Source organism: Lithobates pipiens, unplaced genomic scaffold (genome assembly GCF_037356315.1).
Source record: "Lithobates pipiens isolate NorthernLeopardFrog02 unplaced genomic scaffold, aLitPip1_a1.2 Scaffold_28, whole genome shotgun sequence".
Lineage (NCBI taxonomy): Eukaryota > Metazoa > Chordata > Amphibia > Anura > Ranidae > Lithobates > Lithobates pipiens.
In genome coordinates, this window is record NW_027507789.1 from 89,945,411 (window position 1) to 89,966,991 (window position 21,581).

The window sequence follows — 21,581 nt, forward strand, 5'->3', positions numbered from 1 at the left end:
ACAAACCTGAGACATCTGGAATACCTTTATATTCTCACTGGAAGGATGTCGCCTGCTATTGCCTTAGTGCTCTGAGCTTTCCTTGACTGGCCCCTTGGACAGTGGCTGCCATCGTGTCTCGTCCCCTCTTCTCCTTTTCTGATCTTTCAACCCTTCTCTTTTCTGCCTTCCTCCCCTATCTCTCACCCCCTCCACCCCCTCTCTCTTTTGGAAAGAGTGGAAAATTGGGAATGACGGCCCCACACCCCCCTCTGGATGGATTATGCCGGAGGGACCTGGGGGTTTGTGTGACCCTGGATCTTGGTACAGTACTTTATCCGTGCCTCGAATCATTGTGATTGATGGAAGGCAGACTCACAGTTGCGAATATACCTGTATCAAGTATTGTTCAGCTGCTTTTTGCTCTGTATTTCTCTGTTGCATTATGTACTCGGGGGACCGTCTTCCCCTATTTGGAGAAAAAATTATATTTGAAAAAAAAAAGAAGCCTACGACACCTGGTATTCCCAGGCGGTTTCCCATCCAGGCATTAACCAGGCCTGACCCTGCTTAGCCTCCAAGATCAGACGAGATGGAACAGATTCAGGGCGATGTGGCCGTAGCCGATATCTTCAGGCAGTCTCAACTCTCTTGACAAACACCAAGATGGTCACCTTGGAAACAAGCGGAAAAAAATAGGTCAACGGCCACAACATAAAAAGAAGCCTACGGCATCTGGAAATCCCAGGCGGTCTCCCATCCAGGTACTAAACTGGTCCCAACCCTGCTTAGCCTCTGAGATCAGATGAGATTGGGCTCTTTTAGGGTGGTGTGGCCGTAGGAGATTTCTTCAGGCACTCTCAACCTTGACTAACGCCAATATGGTCACCTTGGGAAACAAACAAAAAAATCAAGTCAACGCCAACAACATGAGAAGAAGTGTACAGCACCTAGTATTCCCAGGTGGTCTCCCATCCAGGTATTAACAAGGCCCGACCCTGTTTAGTCTCTGAGATCAGACGAGATCTGGTGCTTTCAGGGTTATGTGGCCATAGGCGAGCTCTTCAAGCACTCTCAACCCTCTTGACAAACACCAAGATGGTCACCTTGGTAAACAAACAAAAAAAAAAAAACAAGTCAACGCCAACAACATAAAAATAAGCCTTCAGCACCTAGTATTCCCAGGTGGTCTCCAATCCAGGTACTAGCAAGGCCCGACCCTGTTTAGCCTCTGAGATCAGAGGAGATCGGGCGCTTTCAGGCTTATGTGCCCATAGGCAATCTCTTTGGGCACTCTCAACCCTCTTGACAAATGCCAAGATGGTCACCTTGGGAAACAAGCGAAAAAAAAACAAAACGAATCAAGGCCAACAACATAAAAAGAAGCCTACAATAACTGGTATTCCCAGGTGGTCTCCCATTCAGGTACTAACCAGGCCTGACTCTTCTTAGCCTCCAAGATCAGACGAGATTGGGTGCTTTCAGAGTGCTCGGACTCTTTCCCCATCACTAATGGGTCGAGGCAGGGGTGCCCTCTGTCTCCCCTAATTTTTATTCTGACACTGGAACCACTTATGTGTCACGTTCGGAATGACCCGAATATTACTGGCATATCCAAACCCTCGGCACACCACAAAATTGCGGCGTACGCTGACGATCTAATTTTTTTCGTCTCCAATCCACACATTTCGCTTCCCAATATACTCGTGGCTCTCCGGCGATACGGCAGCCTATCAAACTATAAAATCAATTGCACCATCGGCTGTATTGAATATATCGGTCCCGGATGGTGAGGCCAAGAGGCTATGCTCCGCTTTTCCATTCTACTGAGCTGAAAAATCTATACGTTACCTGGGCGTTGACATCGCAGCGGATTTGGTGCAATTGTACCCGCTTAATTTTCTTCCTCTCCTGAATAGACTGAAATCTGATTTGGGAAACTGGCATGATTTAACACTGACCTGGTTCGGGCGCTGTAATGCATTCAAAATGATGGCCCTCCCGCGGATCTTATACTTGTTCCAGACATTATCAATCCGGTTACCCCCAATCTTTTTCAGACATCTGCAGGTGCTACTCCGGGACTTTATTTGGGCGCGCAAACCGCCCAGAGCCCGTTTGCAATTGCTTGCCAGACCAAAGGACAAGGGGGGTCTGGGTCTCCCAGATCTGAGACAATACAACAGAGCGACTCTGCTAGCGAGAGTCGTTGATTGGCATTGTAATGGCCCACACAAGCAGTGGGTGGAGATGGAGATTGAGGATGGATCCATTCCCCTATTGACCTCCCCATGGCTCCTGTCCTCCCTACCAAAAGACCTCAGAGATCACCCCGTAGTGGGAGCTACGTTGGCTGTTGTGCGGAGGTTGTTCCGCTGCACACACATTGCTCCCCTGCCGTCACCAATGACTCCGGTTATAGGTAATCCAGACTTCCCACCGGGATTTACCAACAAGAAACTGCGACCGTTGACAGTGGTGGGGAAACAGCGTCTGGGAGAGGTGTGGTCCTCGGGAGGGCTCCCGACCACGCAAACTGTCGCCGAGCTTTCTGACCCTCCGCTTGACTTGTTTAATGCTTATCAACTTCGTCACTTTCTTCTGGCCATACAAAGGGCCCCCTACACTCCTAGAGACCTGACGCCCTATGAATCCATCTGTCACAAAAAGGAACCTGTGCAACACACCTTCTCCCTCCTGTACAACCTATTAAGTAGTCAGGAGGAGGAGTCGACCCCACCATTTATCCACAAATGGGAGATTGCATTTGGCATCACATTTACCCCACAACAGATAGGGAAGATCCTGACATTAGTACATAAAGCTTCCATCGCAAACCAATATCAAGAATCAGGATACAAGATAGTCTCACGCTGGTATAGAGTCCCATACCTTCTGAATAAAATGAATAGATCGATTCCGGATGTTTGTTGGAGGTGCAATTCAGATACGGGGACCATGGGACACATTTTCTGGGCATGCCCGGCCTTGAGGAACTTTTGGGTGGAGGTGACCGGGACAATAAAAACAGCCTGTTCGAAAATACAAAAAAACCCTCACGATGCAACTCCTGAACGCCGCCCGGGCCTGCATTCCCACACTGTGGAGGCAGCCTCAGCCCCCATCCAAGGTGCTGTGGTATTCCAAAGTCAATCATATTCTCCGGATGGAAGAATTGACCGCCACCCTTCACAACACTGAAGAGGCATTTAGTGTTACATGGAGGCCCTGGCGGTATTTTACTGGTACTTGAGACTACATTTGGGAGGTGAGCAGCGCCCCTGTCCCAGAAAACGACTGAACATCTAACGTTTACCTACGTAGGCCAAGTCTGCCCTGGGTGGCATTCCCCCCCTTCCCTTTTTGTCTTAATTTTTCTTTTTTTCCCTGCCGCCATCCCCCCCCCCCTCTTCTCTCTCCGTCTTTGCACTCTCTTCTTCCCCCGTCCTCCCTTTTGACTATGCCTTGTCTTCTTACTAGCCTTTGGGACCCAGAAGAACCCCAGGGTTCTGGACACGACCGGCTCATATTTTACTCTGGTTCACGTAGGTCATGATAAGCTGGCTCGCTGTGGTCCCAGTTGTTCTCCATGATTACATTTGTCCGAACGGAGCTGCATTAGTTATACTGTACTACATGTCGGAGGTGGGGTTTCTCTCTTTTCTGCATGAAACTCTAGGACTCCCCTCTGAGAACCCAGAGTTATTTGGCTGCCTATTTTTTGTTACCATGTAATTGTGACCCTGGGTCATGCTGTATGGTTGACTGTTATATTTATGTTGTTCTACTTATACTTAATAAAAGAATAAAACAAAAAAAAAAAAATAAGTCAATGCCAACAACTTAAAAAAAAAAGCCTATGGCATCGAGAAATCCCAGGCGGTCTCCCATCCCGGTACTAACCAGGTCCCAACCCTGCTTAGCGTCTGAGACAGGGCTGGTGCAAGGATCGTTGACACCCTAGGCGAAAACCTAATTTTGCCACCCCCCCCCGGCTGCGCCCATGACTCCACCTTACCCTGCCCTTGCTACACATGACCTATCTGACCCCTACACTGACCCCCTGACACATAAACTAATCCACCTGACTCCTACTTCCTGCACTACTCACATCACATTGACCCCTACACTGACCCACCTGATAATTACACCGACCCACCTGGCACCTACACCAACCCACCTGGCACCTACACTGCCAATTACACTGACCATCGCGCTGACACCTACACTGACCATCACGCTGACACCTACACTGACCATCACGCTGACACCTACACTGACCATCACGCTGACACCTACCCTGAAAACACATACCCTGAAAACACATACCCTGAAAACACATACCCTGACACATAAAATGGCACTGACGCATACACTGACGCATACACTGACATGACACATACACTGACACGACACATACACTGACACATTACACTGACACGACACATACACTGACACGACACATCACACTGGCATGACACATACAGTGGCATGACACATACACTGACACATCACACTGGAATGACACATACACAGACACATCACACTGGCATGACACATACACAGACACATCACACTGACATGACACATACACTGACATGACACATACACAGACACATCACAATGACATGACACATACACAGACACATCACACTGACATGACACATACACTGACACATTACACTGACATGACACATACACTGACACGACACATACACTGACACATCACACTGGCATGACACATACACTGACACATTACACTGACATGACACATACACTGACACATTACACTGACATGACACATACACAGACACATCACACTGACATGACACATACACAGACACATCACACTGACATGACACATACACTGACACGACACATACACTGACACATCACACTGGCATGACACATACACAGACACATTACACTGACATGACACATACACTGACACATTACACTGACATGACACATACACTGACACGACACATACATTGACACATCACACTGGCATGACACATACACTGACACATTACACTGACATGACACATACACTGACACATTACACTGACATGACACATACACAGACACATCACACTGACATGACACATACACAGACACATCACACTGACATGACACATACACAGACACATCACACTGGCATGACACATACACAGACACATCACACTGACATGACACATACACAGACACATCACACTGACATGACACATACACAGACACACCACACTGGCATGACACTGACACACATCACACTGACCTACCTGACTCCTACTTCCTGCATTACTCACACACAAACCCCCTCCATACAGCTCAATGGATCCATCCTCCTCCTTACCTCTGCTCTTTGATGCTGCCTTCAGCGACCATCATCCCACCGGGCCTCTCCGACTCCTCCGCACTGCCAGCGCCGTCCACCCGCTCCGCCGGGGCCACGCCAGCGCCATCCATCCGCTCCGCCGGGGCCACACCAGCGCCGTCCACCCGCTCCGCCGGGGCCACACCAGCGCCATCCATCCGCTCCGCCTCCATCATATCCCCGCCGGGACCAGGCCAGCGCCGTCAACCCCGCTCCATGATGTCCCCGCCGGGCAGGAGGTCAGCTGACCGACCTCTCGAAGCTCCCATCTCCGCCGAGCCCCGCCCCTCCGCTGCACTCACACAGACACACAGCGCAGCTCCAGAGGGACAGGCTGGAGCAAAGGAGTCCCGGAGCGGCGCTGTGAGATGAGTACGGTGGGGCGCTCAGCGGGAAACATGGGGGATTGGTGGCGCCGGTGGAACACCACAGGGGGGGCGAGAGAGCAGAAGAGGAGCTCACACTGGGCAGAGGCCGTAGTTGCGCCCTAGGTGGTAGTGCGGCCTAGGCGGCTGCCTACTTCGCCTAGTGGTAGCGCCGGCCCTGCTCTGAGATCAAATGAGATTTGGCTCTTTCAGGGTGATGCAGCCATAGTAGATTTTTTCAGGCACGCTCAACCCTCTTGACAAATGCCAAGATGGTCACCTTAGGAAACAAACAAAAAAAACAAGTCAACACCAACAACATAAAAAGAAGCCTAGTATTTCCAGGCGGTCTCCCATCCAGGTATTAACAAGGCGCGACCCTTTCTAGCCTCTGAGATCAGCAGAGATTGGGCGCTTTCAGGGGGATGTGCCCATAGGCAATCTCTTTGGGCTCTCTCATCCCTCTTGAAAAATGCCAAGATAGTCACCCTGGGAAACAAGCGAAAAAAAACAGGTCAACGCCAACAACATAAAAAGAAGAATACGGCACCTGGTATTCCAAGGCCGTCTCCCATTCAAGTACTAACTAGGCCCAACCCTTCTTAGCCTCTGAGATCAGAAGAGATAGGGTGCTTTCAGGGTGATGTGGCTGTAAGCGATCTCTTTAGGCACTCTCAACCCTCTTGACAAATGCCAAGATGATCCCTTTGGGAAACAAGCGAAAAAAACAGGTCAACACCAACAACATAAAAAGAAGCCTGCGGCATCTGGAAAACCCAGGCGGTCTCCCATCCAGGTACAAACCAGGCCCAACCCTGCTTAGCCTCTGAGACCAAACGAGATTGGGCGCTTTCAGGGTGTTGTGCCCATAGGCAATTTCTTTGTGCACTCTCAACCCTCTTGACACATGCCAAGATGGTCACCTTGGGAAACAAGGGAAAAAAAACAGGTCAACGCGACAACATAATGAGAAGCCTACGGCACCTGGTATTCCCAAGCTTTCTCCCATCCAGGTACTAACCAGGCCCATCGCTGCTTAGCCTCCGAGATCAGATGAGATTAGGCTCTTTCAGGGTGATTTGGCTGTAGGCACTCTCTTTGGGCACTCTGAAGCCTCTTGACAAAGGCCAAGATGGTCACCTTGGGAAACAAGCTAAAAAAAACAGGTCAAAGCCAACAACATAAAAAGAAGCCTATGGCATCCAGTATTCCCAGGCGATCTCCCAATCAAGACACTAACCAGACCAGATCCTTCTATGGCACCTGGTCTTCCCAGGCAGTCTCCCATCCAGGTACTAACCAGGCCTGACGCTGCTTAGCCTCTGAAATCAGACGAGATCGGGTGCTTTCAGGTTGATGTGGCCGTAAGCGTTCTCTTCAAGACACGCCTAACCCTCTTGACAAACGCCAAGATGGTCGCCTTGAGAACAACAGACAAAGCCAACAACATAAAAGGAAGCCTATGGGCTTACAGCGGACCTTAAAAGATGGGACCCACTAGCTCTGTCATGGTTCGGACGCTGTAATGTGTTGAAGATGAACGCGTTGCCACGACTTCTGTATCTACTACAAGCCTTACCTATCAAAATACCCCAGACTTTCTTTCATTCGGTTCGCTCAATCTTTATCAAGTTCCTCTGGCGCGGAAAACATATGCGTATTGGTAGGGCAATGCTATTGCGACCGAAATTGCGGGGAGGTATTGGCTTCCCGGACCCTGCTCTATATTACACAGCGAGGCACATGACACCGGTGGTTGACTGGTGCCGGTGTTCTGCCATATACTGTCCGGCCATGATATAGTGTCCGCTGTGTACTCCGAAGCTGAACGGCTCCTGCGCGGTGAGTGGAGGTGGTAGCCCCACCATCCAAGCGGACATAGGGTTGTGAATATTAGCCACTTCCCGACCAGCGCACGACGATGTACGTCGACAGCATGGCACGGGCAGGCATATTGGCGTACATGTACGTCCAATATTCGTTGCCGCCGTGCCATCGGGAGCGCGCCGCCGGCGGCGCGCTCCCACGCTGGTCGGGACCCCCGTGAGTCCGGTCGCGGGACCCGCGGACTCGATCGCCGCGGGCATCCCCGCGATCGTCTCACGGAGCGGCGGAAGTGAGGAAATGCTGTATAAACAACATTTTCTCATTCTGCCTAGCAACTAGTGACGCTGATCTCTGCTCCATGTGATTGGAGCAGATATCAGTGTACACTAAATGAAAGCCCAACCCCCCCACAGTTAGTAACACTCCCCTAGGAACACTTAACCCCTACACTGCCACCCACTGGTTAACCCTTTCACTGCCAGTGTCATTTACACAGGAATCACTGCATTTATATAGCAGTGATTACTGTATAAATGACAATGGTCCCAAAAATGTGTCAAAAATGTCCGATGGGTCCCCGACAATGTCGCAGTCACAATAAAAATCGCAGATCGCCGCCATTACTAGTAAAAATAAAATAATAAAAAATTATTAATAAAAATGCTATAAAACTATCCCTATTTTGTAAACGCTATAACTTTTGCACAAACCAATCAATAATCGCTTATTGCGATTTTTTTTACCAAAAATATGTAGACGAATACGTATTGGCCTAAATTGAGGGAAAAAATGTTTTTTTATATATTTTTGGGGGATATTTATTATAACAAAAAGTAAAAAAATAATGCGTTTTTTTCAAAATTGTCGCTCTATTTTTGTTTATAGCGCAAAAAATAAAAACCGCAGGGGTGATCAAATACCACCAAAAGAAAGCTCTATTTGTGGGAAAAAAAGGACGTTAATTTTGTTTGAGAGCCACGTCGCACGACCGCGCAATTGTCAGTTAAATCGACGCAGTGCCGAATCGCAAAAAGTGGTCTGGTCTTTGACAAGCAAATTGGTCCGGTCTGAAAGTGGTTAGAGGGCCCCTCGCAGGCGAGCTTCGCTCGCCACGCTTCGGGCTTGGCTTCGCTGCGCTCGGCTCTTTTATATTCTAACTCTAAGTCCACTTGGATAGTGGGGATAGAACCTGTACTCAGTGCGCAGGTGCCGTTCATGCTCGCAATTTTTGGAATCTGTGTTGCTGTGTACTGCGCATGCGCAGTACACAGCGGACACTATCCGATGGGGGACCATATGTGATAAGACACCGGCATGGGGAACTGAAGCTATGGGTCAAGCTAGAGCAGGAGATGGCGCGGGTTCCACTGGCTGGTCTGCCTTGGGCGGGGAGGCCATTGGAGCCCTGTGTGATTACTCACCCGTAAATTGGCCCCTCGCTCGCCGAGATGGATAGTTTTTTTTACCTTTCCCACCTGACTAACTTCCCTTCTCCTATGACCCCAATTATTGGACATCCTAGATTCCCTCCGGGCCTGTCTGACCAGGCCTTTACCAGGCAAGCCCCGAGAGGGCTTCTGAGAGCAGCCCTATTTCTTGGACCCACGGGCTTGATTCCCATGGGAACCATACTGCTAGAGCAAGTACCTGTTGCATTGGATAGCTGGAGAGCTAGACAGCTAATCCATTTCCTCGGATCACTACCTAACCATTCGTTCTTCTCTAGACAATTCCACCCCTTCAAGGAACTTTGCCTGGATGATGGCCCAATTCATGGTTCCCTCTCTAGGTCCTACCTAATCCTGACAGATGCACAATCCTCCACGGATCCACCCTTCCTAGCTAAATGGAAAAGGGACTTACAAACTACATTCTCCAAACCACAGAAGGACAGAATACTCTTTTTCGCCCATAAGTCGTCACTCTGCAGTAAATATCAGGAGATCTCATATAAGCTGATCACATGCTGGTATCGTACACCGGTGGTGTTGGCCAAAATATTCCCCGGTCAATCTGACCGCTGCTGTCGCTGTGGGCAACAGGCTGGCACCATTCTCCACATTTTCTGGGAATGCCCTAAATTACAAACATTCGGGCAGCCTGTCCTGAGACTCATCCACAAGTTCACAGACATTTCCTTAGCCAATGATCCCGCAGCAGTTCTTCTCAATCTAACTCCTATGTCGATAAAGCGTTATCATAAGTCCTTACTTAAACATCTCCTCAAGGCAGCTAGGGCCTGCATCCCAAGTCAGTGGAAAGAGCAATCTGCTCCAATGGTGACCCAGTGGTTCGCAAGGGTTAATGATATTGAACGAATGGAAGACCTGACTGCCACAATGAGGGATAAAACGGAGGAGCATGGGAACAGATGGTTCTACTGGACCCAGTTTCGCTTTTCGGAAGAATACCTCCGCGAGACATAGTAAGCTCATGGTGATCGTTGGAGATCGCTGTTCCAAACGTTGGACAGCTGATGAGCTGGTGAGCCGAGGGCGTCTCTTGCTCCCTGGGAGGGGACCCCATCCTATCCACTCTACCCACGACACCCCCTTACCCCTTCTTTTCCTTTTCTGCCATTTCCTTCCCCAATCTTCTCTTTCCCCTTCTCCCTCCTTTCAGTTCTACTATTTCCCTTCTTAACTCAAAAAAGGGAAAAGAAAATGGTATGTTCCGACCCCATTTGACTACTACACAATACTCTTCCTCTATCTATGGATATCTAAACTCTTCGAAGGTAGCAGGGCTAGTATCAATAATATTTTAAGTGGTAGAGGATCCCAACGAGATGGAGCTTTAATCTCATCTTGATATGACCGCAAAGCTGTACACGTGCTATTCTCCTCGGACATCTTACCATTGGCTCTGATATCCATGCAATATGATCGTTTGTTTGTAACTATTTGTATCACACATTCTGTGAAGTTGCCTTTGCATTGTATGTCGCATACTACTAAATAAGAAAAAAAAAAAAAAAAAAAAAGCCTATGGCATCTGGTATTTCCAGGCGGTCTCCCATCCAGGTACTAACCAGGCCCGACACTGTTTAGCATCCGAGATCAGACGAGATTGGGCGCTTTCAGGGTGATGGGGCCGTAGGTGATCTCTTTGGGCACTCTCAACCCTCTTGACAAACGCCAAGATGGTCACCTTGGGAAACAAGTGAAAAAAAAACCAGGTCAAGGCCAACAACATAAAAAGAAGCCTACAGCACCTAGTATTCCCAGGTGGTCTCCAATCCAGGTACTAGCAAGGCCCAACCCTGTTTAGCTTCTGAGATCAGAGGAGATCGGGCGCTTTCAGGGTTATGTGCCCATAGGCAATCTCTTTGGGCATTCTCAACCCTCTTGACAAATGCCAAGATAGTCACCTTGAGATACAAGCGAAAAAAAACAGGTCAATGTCAACAACATAAAAAGAAGAATACGGCACCTGGTATTCCAACGCCATCTCCCATCCAGGTACTAACTAGGCCCAACCCTTCTTAGCCTCAGAGAAGAGAAGAGATAGGGCTCTTTCAGGGTGATGCTGCTGTAAGCGATCTCTTTGGGCACTCTCATCCCTCTTGACAAATGCCAAGATGGTCACCTTGGGAAACAAGCAAAAAAAAAAAAACGAATCAACGCCAACAACATAAAAAGAAGCCTACAATAACTGGTATTCCCAGGTGGTCTCCCATCCAGGTACTAACCAGGCCCGACTCTTCTTAGCCTCCAAGGTCAGACGAGATTGGGTGCTTTCAGAGTGATGTGGCCATAGGCAATCTCTTCAGGCACTCTCAACCCTCTTGACAAACACCAAGATGGTCACTTTGGGAAACAAGCGGAAAAAAAACAGGTCAACGCCAACAACATAAAAAGAAGTCTACGACACCTGGTATTCCCAGGCGGTCTCCCCTCCAGGTACTAACAAGGCCTGACTCTTCTTAGCTTCCAACATCAAACGTGATCGGGTGCTTTCAGGGTGATGTGCCTGTAGGCAATCTCTTCAGGCACTTTCAACCCTCTTGACAAACGCCAAGATGGTCACCTTGGGAAACAAGCAAAAAAATAAAAATAAGTCGGAAGCTAGAGACAATACGGCCCGAGTCCTCAATTTAATCCATGCGGCGCATGTACAGGGAAGGCCCTTGCTTATGTTGTCAACGGACGTGGAGAAGGCCTTTGACAGGGTGGCCTGGCACGTTATGCAGGCCACCCTGAAACATATAGGTCCAATATATATATATATATCCAATGCAACAGGTACTTGCTCTAGCAATATGGTCCCCATGGGAATCAAGCCCGTGGGTCCAAGAAATAGGGCTTCTCTCAGAAGCCCTTTCGGGGCTTGCCTGGTAAAATCCTGGTCAGACAGGCCCGGAGGGAATCTAGGATGTCCAATAATTGGGGTCATAGGAGAAGGGAAGTTAGTCAGGTGGGAAAGGTGAAAAAAACTATCCATCTCGGCGAGCGAGGGGCCAATTAACGGGTGAGTAGTCACACAGGGCTCCAATGGCCTCCCCGCCCAAGGCAGACCAGCCAGTGGAACCCGCACCATCTCCTGCTCTAGCTTGACCCATAGCTTCAGTTCCCCATGCCGGTGTCTTATCACATATGGTCCCCCATCGGATAGTGTCCGCTGTGTACTGCGCATGCGCAGCGAGGCCAAGCCCGAAGCGTGGCGAGCGAAGCTCGCCTGCGAGGGGCCCTCTAATATTCACAACCCTATGTCCACTTGGATGGTGGGGCTACCACCTCCACTCACCGCGCATGAAAATCTCCGAAGCTTCGTCTGCTCCGTACTGCGCATGCGCAGTACGGCGCAGACACTATATCATGGCCGGACAGTATATGGCAGAACACCGGCACCAGTCAACACCGGTGTCATGTGCGTCGCTGTGTAATATAGAGCAGGGTCCGGGAAGCCAATACCTCCCCGCAATTTCGGTCGCAATAGCATTGCCCTACCAATACGCATATGTTTTCCACGCCAGAGGAACTTGATAAAGATTGAGCGAACCGCATGAAAGAAAGTCTGGGGTATTTTGATAGGTAAGGCTTGTAGTAGATACAGAAGTCGTGGCAACGCGTTCATCTTCAACACATTACAGCGTCCGAACCATGACAGAGCTAGTGGGTCCCATCTTTTAGGGTCCACTGTAAGCCCATAGGCTTCTTTTTATGTTGTTGGCTTTGACCTGTTTTTTTTGCTTGTTTCTCAAGGCGACCATCTTGCCGTTTGTCAAGAGGGTTGGGCGTGTCTTGAAGAGAACGCTTACGGCCACATCAACCTGAAAGCACCCGATCTCGTCTGATTTCAGAGGCTAAGCATCGTCAGGCCTGGTTAGTACCTGGATGGGAGACTGCCTGGGAAGACCAGGTGCCATAGAAGGATCTGGTCTGGTTAGTGTCTTGATTGGGAGATCGCCTGGGAATACTGGATGCCGTAGGCTTCTTTTTATGTTGTTGGCTTTGACCTGTTTTTTTTAGCTTGTTTCCCAAGGTGACCATCTTGGCCTTTGTCAAGAGGCTTCAGAGTGCCCAAAGAGAGTGCCTACGGCCAAATCACCCTGAAAGAGCCCAATCTCATCTGATCTCGAAGGCTAAGCAGCGATGGGCCTGGTTAGTTCCTGGATGGGAGACAGCTTGGGAATACCAGGTGCCATAGGCTTCTCATTATGTTGTCGGCGTTGACCTGTTTTATTTTCCCTTGTTTCCCAAGGTGACCATCTTGGCATGTGTCAAGAGGGTTGAGAGTGCACAAAGAAATTGCCTACGAGCACAACAACCTGAAAGCGCCCAATCTCGCTTGGTCTCAGAGGCTAAGCAGGGTTGGGCCTGGTTTGTACCTGGATGGGAGACCGCCTGGGTTTTCCAGATGCCGCAGGCTTCTTTTTATGTTGTTGGTGTTGACCTGTTTTTTTCGCTTGTTTCCCAAAGTGATCATCTTGCCATTTGTCAAGAGGGTTGAGAGTGCCTAAAGAGATCGCTTAGAGCCACATCACCCTGAAAGCACCCTATCTCTTCTGATCTCAGAGGCTAAGAAGGGTTGGGCCTAGTTAGTACTTGAATGGGAGACGGCCTTGGAATACCAGGTGCCGTATTCTTCTTTTTATGTTGTTGGCGTTGACCTGTTTTTTTTCGCTTGTTTCCCAGGGTTTTGGCATTTTTCAAGAGGGATGAGAGTGCCCAAAGAGATTGCCTATGGACACATCACCCTGAAAGCGCCCAATCTCCGCTGATCTCAGAGTCTAGAATGGGATGCGCCTTGTTAATACCTGGATGGGAGACCGCGTGGAAATACTAGGTGCGGTAGGCTTCTTTTTATGTTGTTGGCATTGACTTGTTTTTTTTGTTTGTTTCCCAAGGTGACCATCTTGGCGTTTGTCAAGAGGGTTGAGCGTGCCTGAAAAAATCTACTATGGCTGCATCACCCTGAAAGAGCCAAATCTCATTTGATCTCAGAGGCTAAGCAGGTTTGGGACCTGGTTAGTACGTGGATGGGAGACCGCCTGGGATTTCTCGATGCCATAGGCTTTTTTTTTAAGTTGTTGGCATTGACTTATTTTTTATTTTTTGTTTTATTCTTTTACTAAGTATAAGTAGAACAACACAAATGTAACAGTCAACCATACAGCATGACCCAGGGTCACAATTACATGGTAACAAAAAATAGGCAGCCAAATAACTCTGGGTTCTCAGAGGGGAGTCCTAGAGTTTCATGCAGAAAAGAGAGAAACCCCACCTCCGACATGTAGTACAGTATAACTAATGCAGCTCCGTTCGGACAAATGTAATCATGGAGAACAACTGGGACCACAGCGAGCCAGCTTATCATGACCTACGTGAACCAGAGTAAAATATGAGCCGGTCGTGTCCAGAACCCTGGGGTTCTTCTGGGTCCCAAAGGCTAGTAAGGAGACAAGGCATAGTCAAAAGGGAGGACGGGGGAAGAAGAGAGTGCAAAGACGGAGAGAGAGGAGGGGGGGGATGGCGGCGGGGAAAAATAGAAAAATAAAGACAAAAAATGAGGGGGGGGGGGAATGCCACCCAGGGCAAACATGGCCTACGTAGGTAAACGTTAAATGTTCAGTCGTTTTCTGGGACAGGGGCGCTGCTCACCTCCCGAATGTAGTCTCAAGTACCAGTAAAATACCTCCAGGGCCTCCATGTAACACTAAATGCCTCTTCAGTGTTGTGAAGGGTGGCGGTCAATTCTTCCATCCGGAGAATATGATTGACTTTGGAATACCACAGCACCTTGGATGGGGGCTGAGGCTGCCTCCACAGTGTGGGAATGCAGACCCGGGCGGCGTTCAGGAGTTGCATCGTGAGGGTTTTTTTGTATTTTCGAACAGGCTGTTCGGTCAAGTGTAGAAGGCACGCTGCTGGGTTGTCTGCGATATCTACATTTCTGAGAGTTTTTATCGTCCCGGTCACCTCCACCCAAAAGTTCCTCAAGGCCGGGCATGCCCAGAAAATGTGTCCCATGGTCCCCGTATCTGAATTGCACCTCCAACAAACATCCGGGATCGATCTATTCATTTTATTCAGAAGGTATGGGACTCTATACCAGCGTGAGACTATCTTGTATCCTGATTCTTGATATTGGTTTGCGATGGAAGCTTTATGTACTAATGTCAGGATCTTCCCTATCTGTTGTGGGGTAAATGTGTTGCCAAATGCAATCTCCCATTTGTGGATAAATGGTGGGGTCGACTCTTCCTCCTGACTACTTAATATGTTGTACAGGAGGGAGAGGGTGTGTCGCACAGGTTCCTTTTTGTGACAGATGACTCATAGGGCGTCAGGTCTCTAGGAGTGTAGGGGGCCCTTTGTATGGCCAGAAGAAAGTGACGAAGTTGATAAGCATTAAACAATTCAAGCGGAGGGTCAGAAAGCTCGGCGACAGTTTGCGTGGTCGGGAGCCCTCCCGAGGGCCACACCTCTCCCAGACGCTGTTTCCCCACCACTGTCAACTGTCGCAGTTTATTGTTGGTAAATCCCGGTGGGAAGTCTGGATTACCTATAACCGGAGTCATTGGTGACGGCAGGGGAGCAATGTGTGTGCAGCGGAACAACCTCCGCACAACAGCCAACGTAGCTCCCACTACGGGGTGATCTCTGAGGTCTTTTGGTAGGGAGGACAGGAGCCACGGGGAGGTCAATAGGGGAATGGATCCATCCTCAATCTCCATCTCCACCCACTGCTTGTGTGGGCCATTACAATGCCAATCAACGACTCTCGCTAGCAGAGTCGCTCTGTTGTATTGTCTCAGATCTGGGAGACCCAGACCCCCCTTGTCCTTTGGTCTGGCAAGCAATTGCAAACGGGCTCTGGGCGGTTTGCGTGCCCAAATAAAGTCCCGGAGCAGCAGCTGCAGTTGTCTGAAAAAAATTGGGGGTAACCGGATCGGTAATGTCTGGAACAAGTATAAGATCCGCGGGAGGGCCGTCATTTTGAATGCATTACAGCGCCCGAACCGGGTCAGTGTTAAAGCATGCCAGTTTCCCAAATCAGATTTCAGTCTATTCAGGAGAGGGACAAAATTAAGCGGGTACAATTGCGCCAAATCCGCTGCGATGTCAACGCCCAGGTAACGTATAGATTTTTCAGCTCAGTAGAATGGAAAAGCGGAGCGTAGCCTCCTGGCCTCACCATCCGGGACCGATATATTCAATACAGCCAACGGTGCAATTGATTTTATAGTTTGATAGGCTGCCGTATCGCCGGAGAGCCGCGAGTATATTGGGAAGTGAAATGTGCGGATTGGAGACGAAAAAAATTAGATCGTCAGCGCATGCCGCAATTTTGTGGTGTGCCGAGGGTTTGGATATGCCAGTAATATTCGGGTCATTCCGAACGTGACACATAAGTGGTTCCAGTGTCAGAATAAAAATTAGGGGAGACAGAGTACACCCCTGCCTCGTCCCATTAGTGATGGGGAAAGAGTCCGAGCACTCTGAAAGCACCCAATCTCATCTGATCTTGGAGGCTAAGAAGAGTCAGGCCTGGTTAGTACCTGGATGGGAGACCACCTGGGAATACCAGTTATTGTAGGCTTCTTTTTATGTTGTTGGCCTTGATTCGTTTTGTTTTTTTTTCGCTTGTTTCCCAAGGGCTTAAAGCAGCATCACCCTGAAAGAGCCCTATCTCTTCGCATCTCTGAGGCTAAGAAGGGTTGGGCCTAGTTAGTCCCTGGATGGGAGATGGCTTTGGAATACCAGGTGCCGTAGTCTTCTTTTTATGTTGTTGACATTGACCTGTTTTTTTTTCGCTTGTTTCCCAAGGTGACTATCTTGGCATTTGTCAAGAGGGTTGAGAGTGCCCAAAGAGATTGCCTATGGGCACATAAGCCTGAAAGCGCCCGATCTCCTCTGATCTCAGAGGCTAAACAGGGTCGGGCCTTGCTAGTACCTGGATTGGAGACCACCTGGGAATACTAGGTGCTGAAGGCTTATTTTTATGTTGTTGGCGTTGACTTGTTTTTTTTTTTTTGTTTGTTTACCAAGGTGACCATCTTGGTGTTTGTCAAGAGGGTTGAGAGTGCTTGAAGAGCTCGCCTATGGCCACATAACCCTGAAAGCAACAGATCTCATCTGATCTCAGAGACTAAACAGGGTCGGGCCTTGTTAATACCTGGATGGGAGACCACCTGGGAATACTAGGTGCTGTAGACTTCTTCTCATGTTGTTGGCGTTGACTTGATTTTTTTGTTTGTTTCCCAAGGTGACCATATTGGCGTTAGTCAAGGTTGAGAGTGCCTGAAGAAATCTCCTACGGCCACACCACCCTAAAAGAGCCCAATCTCATCTGATCTCAGAGGCTAAGCAGGGTTGGGACCAGTTTAGTACCTGGATGGGAGACCGCCTGGGATTTCCAGATGCCGTAGGCATCTTTTTATGTTGTGGCCATTGACCTATTTTTTTCCGCTTGTTTCCAAGGTGACCATCTTGGTGTTTGTCAAGAGAGTTGAGAGTGCCTGAAGATATCGGCTACGGCCACATCACCCTGAATCTGTTCCATCTCGTCTGATCTTGGAGGCTAAGCAGACCAGCAGGCCTGGTTAATGCCTGGATGGGAAACCGCCTGGGAATACCAGGTGTCGTAGGCTTCTTTTTTTTTTTCAAATATAATTTTTTCTCCAAATAGGGGAAGACGGTCCCCCGAGTACATAATGCAACAGAGAAATACAGAGCAAAAAGCAGCTGAACAATACTTGATACAGGTATATTCGCAACTGTGAGTCTGCCTTCCATCAATCACAATGATTCGAGGCACGGATAAAGTACTGTACCAAGATCCAGGGTCACACAAACCCCCAGGTCCCTCCGGCATAATCCATCCAGAGGGGGGTGTGGGGCCGTCATTCCCAATTTTCCACTCTTTCCAAAAGAGAGAGGGGGTGGAGGGGGTGAGAGATAGGGGAGGTAGGCAGAAAAGAGAAGGGTTGAAAGATCAGAAAAGGAGAAGAGGGGACGAGACACGATGGCAGCCACTGTCCAAGGGGCCAGTCAAGGAAAGCTCAGAGCACTAAGGCGATAGCAGGCGACATCCTTCCAGCAAGAATATAAAGGTATTCCAGATGTCTCAGGTTTTTTTAAAAAATTCTTGTATACCTTGTGATGTGAGGATCAAGTCCTCCATTTTTTTTAATGTCCTCTATTTTCCTAAGCCAGTGGGTAATGAAAGGGGGGGAACATTTTTTCCAATAGAGAGGGATGCAGGATTTCGCCGCATTTATCACATGCCGTAAAATCGATTTTTTTGTACTTCTTAAAGGGGAGGGCCACCCTGAAAAACAAAAAAATGTTAAAAATTACAAAAAATCTAAAAAAAAAAAAAAATGAAAAAAATTTTTTTTTTTTACTTACCAGAAATGCCTGTTGCTAGGCACTTTCTCCTAATCTTCCTCTTCCTCCTCCGCGGAGATCTTCTGTCTTCTGTCTTCGTCGCAGCGTCTTCTGGGTAATGAGTCGCGCTGTGTTCTGGGAACTGTGTGTTCCAGAACACAGCGCGTCCCATTCAGAAAGCGCTGCGGGACTCGCGCATGCGCAGTAGCTGCGGGACTCGCGCATGCGCAGTAGGAAACGGGCAGTGAAGCCATAAGGCTCCGCTGCCTGTTTCCCTTACAAGTGATGGCGGCGCTGGGACCCGAGAGCCGAGGGACGGGTCGGCCTCGGGCGGCCGACATCGCGGGCGCCCTGGACAGGTGAGTGTGTTTATTAAGTCAGCAGCTGCAGTGTTTGCAGCTGCTGACTTTTTTTTTTTTTTTTTTTTTTTTTTTTTTTTTTTTATAACCGGCCCTCCACTTTAATGGGAATCTGTGAATGGTGCAAGAGAAAGAATGCAGCCTCTTCCTGGATGGAGAAGTCTGTGAATTTTTGTGTTATGCATCGGATCTCTGTCCAGAAGTCCACCAAGCTGAGGCAGGACCAAAAAATGTGCAGCAACGTGCCCTCTTCTTCTCCACACCTCCAGCATATGTTCGAGGAAGAGGAGAAACATTTCTGCAGCTTTGATGGTGTCAAATACCACCTGGTGAGAAGTTTAAAATTCGTCTCCTGTATCTTCGTGCACAGCGACATTTTGAGAGCCAAAGTGATAATGCGTTGTCTCTGTGCTGGGGAAAATTAGCAATTAAGGTCCTTTTCCCAGTTGGACAGACAGGTTAAGTGTGGGTAACCTGTTTGAGAGCGAATGTGGGCCAAAGGGCCTTCGCTCCTGCATAGAGTCTCAAACTCCGACTGAGGGCGGGCGAACGTTTGAGGATTGGGGATGGAATGGAGAAAATGATGTAGTTGCGCCGCTCTCCAAAAAGGCAGTTGGAAAAGCCCTGTCGGATCTGTTAGGGTTGAGAAAGAAGGCCATTTTCCATCAATGACGAATTTAGACGCATTGTCTAGGTTGGAATTTCTAAGTGGGTCCCCAGTTCAAAGGTTGGATGGCCACGTATAGGGAATAGGGGGGAAGTCAAAGACGTGAGTGTGTTTTGGGTAGCGATCAGGTGACTGACTTTCAACTAAGCCCCTATAGTGGGATGTGACATAAATTCTGTGGGGGAATACTTATAGCACCACATGGCGCTTCTTAGCGGAATTCGGGAGTGAGCTTAGAAAGTTTGTTTCGATTCCAGTCCAATACATGCCCCAGATGGGAGGCCAGGTAGTAGCGTCGCAAGTTAGGGAGAACAAACCCTCCCTGTTGTTTAGACAATGTCAGCTGTGACCGCTTAAGTCTGGGATTTTTGTGGGCCCAGTTAAATTGAGTGAGCAAGGATTGAGCTTGCTTAAAAAACAGGACTGGAATCTGGATCGGGAGAGCTTGGAAAAGATAAGTAAATTTAGGGAGTATGTTCATTTTAATGAGATTGCATCTGCTGAACCAGGAATGGAGGCCAGAATGCCACCCGTGAAGCAAACTGCGGATCTTAGTGACAAGGGGTGGGGGGAAGTTCAACATAAACGTACGCGCGATGTCCGGTGGAATGTAAGTACGTGAGTATATCTTACTTATCCATGCCAGCATCCGTTCACTCAGACCTATATGGCGAAGGACCGAGAACATTAATGTCCATTTGACCCGATCAAAAGCCTTCTCGGCATCAGTACTCATGAAAAGACAAGGGGTCCCAGATGACTTTGCTTTACGGATCAGGGTAAGCACCTTAGTGGTGTTGTCCCTATCTTCCCTGGTGGGAATAAAACCTAACTGGTCAATATGTATAAGGGACTACAAGTGATGTGCCAATCACGTGGCGAGGAGTTAGAGAATAGTTTTAGGACCGAATTTTGGAGGGAAATGGGTCTGTAGCTCCCACATAGGCCTGGGTCCTTGCCCTCCTTAGTTATCAACGAGATGTGGGCTCTAAGGGTATCCTCAGGAAAATAAATTCACCAAGCGCAGGCCGAGAATAGGGAGGAAGGTCTTAAAGTATTGTGCGGTATATCCGTCAGGGCCCGGAGCCTTACCCACCTTCGTAGGTCCCACGGCCGTCTGGACTTCTTCCAGTGTGATCGGGTCCTCCAAGTACTCCCGTGATTCCGATGAGAGGGTTGGTAGACCAGAACCGGTTACATATCTGTCTATATTGTCCTGTCCAGACCCTGAATCGGGCAGGTTGTAGAGATCAGAGTAACATTTTTCAAAGACTTCGACTATTTGGGTTGGGGTAGAGGCCCTCTGGCCATTCTCATCTATCAACTGTGGTATGTAAGAGCCAAATTTCAACTCCTTTACCGACCTGGCTAAGATTTTTCTGCATGTGTCCTCTGATTCCTACGTCAGTTTACGACAAAACTGGAGTGCCGCTTTCGCTTTATAATGGAGTAGGACAGCAATATGGGTATGGAGTGTCCCCAATTCAATCTCTAAGGTCCGTAAGGGGGTATGTTTATGTTTCGCTTACACAGAGGCAAGTTCACGAAACAGATTAGCAAGCTGTTCCTTCCGTGTTCGTTTGATGCGCGCCCCGTGCCTGATAAGTACCCTGCGGAGTACTGACTTGTGAGCCTCCCAAATTATCCCCGGGTCACAGTCCTGCTTTAGTTTTCTTGGAAATAAAGGTCCAATTCCCTGGTCACATCTGCTAAAACTTCCGGTATCTGGAGGAGGCTCTCATTAAGGTGCCAGAATAGAGACCTAGGTGAGGGGTAGGGAGCGAGGAGCAAGAGGCAGAGGTGTCAACCGATGGCGAAAGGGGACATTAAAGTCCCCACCTAATATCAATTGGCCCTCCCGAAAGTCACATAATCTGTGCAGGGTAGTTCTGAGGAACGTGTCTTGGTGATCATTGGGAGCGTACACAGTGGCAAATGTAAAAAGGCGCTCTCCAATGTGGCCCCTAAGAAAAAGATATTGGCCCCCAGGGTCCACCAGAGAATCCTGGAGAACCCAGGGGAGCCTGCTAGAGATCAGAATGGAGAGGAGGGGTTAGTAGAGTGGTAGACCTTAGGGAAGGATCTCGACCATAGAAAGGGGAGGCTAGTATTTTTAAAATGTGTTTCTTGTATAAAGGCCACATCAGTACAGGATGTGTTCAGTTCTCACAGGAG

General features: G+C 48.8%; 9 pseudogenes; 3 read left to right on the forward strand and 6 right to left on the reverse strand.

Annotated features, from left to right (window-relative positions):
* Positions 1-702: 702 nt before the first annotated feature.
* LOC143937001 (5S ribosomal RNA) lies at positions 703-822 on the reverse strand (annotated as a pseudogene).
* Positions 823-917: 95 nt separating this feature from the next.
* Positions 918-1,036, reverse strand: LOC143936969 (5S ribosomal RNA; annotated as a pseudogene).
* Positions 1,037-6,690: 5,654 nt separating this feature from the next.
* LOC143937107 (5S ribosomal RNA) lies at positions 6,691-6,809 on the reverse strand (annotated as a pseudogene).
* Positions 6,810-10,527: 3,718 nt separating this feature from the next.
* Positions 10,528-10,646, reverse strand: LOC143936663 (5S ribosomal RNA; annotated as a pseudogene).
* A 101-nt stretch (positions 10,647-10,747) lies between these two features.
* LOC143936372 (5S ribosomal RNA) lies at positions 10,748-10,866 on the reverse strand (annotated as a pseudogene).
* Positions 10,867-11,187: 321 nt separating this feature from the next.
* Positions 11,188-11,306, reverse strand: LOC143936887 (5S ribosomal RNA; annotated as a pseudogene).
* Positions 11,307-13,078: 1,772 nt separating this feature from the next.
* On the forward strand, positions 13,079-13,197 carry LOC143936901 (5S ribosomal RNA; annotated as a pseudogene).
* Positions 13,198-17,088: 3,891 nt separating this feature from the next.
* On the forward strand, positions 17,089-17,207 carry LOC143936789 (5S ribosomal RNA; annotated as a pseudogene).
* Positions 17,208-17,302: 95 nt separating this feature from the next.
* LOC143937089 (5S ribosomal RNA) lies at positions 17,303-17,422 on the forward strand (annotated as a pseudogene).
* Positions 17,423-21,581: the final 4,159 nt, after the last annotated feature.